The sequence below is a fragment of the Nuphar pumila genome, chromosome 1 (assembly GCF_984573655.1).
Source record: "Nuphar pumila chromosome 1, dmNupPumi1.hap1.1, whole genome shotgun sequence".
Lineage (NCBI taxonomy): Eukaryota > Viridiplantae > Streptophyta > Magnoliopsida > Nymphaeales > Nymphaeaceae > Nuphar > Nuphar pumila.
This window is the reverse complement of record NC_143249.1, coordinates 131,032,262-131,033,361: the sequence shown is the minus strand read 5'-3', so window position 1 is coordinate 131,033,361 and position 1,100 is coordinate 131,032,262. Positions and strand designations below refer to the sequence as shown.

The following is a 1,100-nucleotide window of genomic DNA, read 5'->3' as shown; positions in this document are numbered from 1 at the left end:
GGTCCTGAGAGAAGCTGGTCCAGCTTCTGAGCAATCATGTCTACTTTACACTGTAGTGCAGTAGATGGACCAATCTCAAGAACGCCAGCTTTCTTCTGAATGCTGGGTGTGGCTCTATCAGAATGAGAGCTCGAAGCATGGTGGAGTGAATTCTCGGCCAATGTATCAAATAGCCTCCATGCTTCGTCCTCGCTCTTCAGCATGAATGTCCCACCGCATGAAGAGTCGATCATCTGACGATTCTTGTCAGACAATCCATCATAGAAACTCTGCACCAGTTGCCATTTCGGCACCTGATGATGGGGGCATTTCCTGAGGAGATCCTTCATTCTCTCCCAGGTCTCATGAAAGCGCTCACCATCTAGCTCTGAAAAGCTAGTGATGGCTCTACGATATTGGTTCGTGCGACCAATGGGAAAGTATTTCCGAAGAAACTCCTGTTGCAACTGATCCCAGGACTCTATTTCTACAGAATCTAAGGACTTTAGCCAATACTTGGCTTTGTCCTTCAATGAAAAAGGGAATAGAGTCAACCTCAACGCATCATCATCGAAATTCTGTATCTTAACAGTAGAACAAATTTCGAGGAATTCATCTAAGTGTCGGTAGGGATCCTCATGACTAAGGCCATAAAAGGATGGAAGCATTTGAATAATGCTGGCCTTAATCTCATAATGTGGTGCTCCTACATCGGGTCTCCGAATGCAGGATGCCTGAACATAGTCTGTGGGAATGAAGTATTCCCGCAGAGGGCGTGAAAGAACTGGGGGTGGAGGTGGAGGATCCATGTCAGCCATTGTTGCCGAACTTCGATGAGAATGTAAAATTCTCTCTGGGTTGTCAACAAATGGGTGTAATGGGGTTCCTAGACCTCGTCGACCCTGCATACACTGGTACTAAGACCAGATGTAAGCAAACGACCTAACTAAAAAAAATTAAACTAGCACAGATACTAAAATGTAAATAAGCAAATAACAGTAACTAAAAACAAACAAATATGCTATATAGCTATGTCAGAATTCTATACTAAATAATTAAATAATAAAGTAAACTATTCTAAAATGCTAAAACAAATAAATACAGGAAATCACAAACTATGT

General features: G+C 42.4%; 1 non-coding gene across 1 annotated transcript; it reads left to right on the top strand.

The window, feature by feature from the left end:
* The first annotated feature begins 291 nt into the window (after positions 1–291).
* LOC149849163 (small nucleolar RNA R71) lies at positions 292–394 on the top strand. Its single transcript, XR_016426529.1, has one exon. It is a non-coding gene; the product is annotated as a small nucleolar RNA R71 (small nucleolar RNA).
* Positions 395–1,100: the final 706 nt, after the last annotated feature.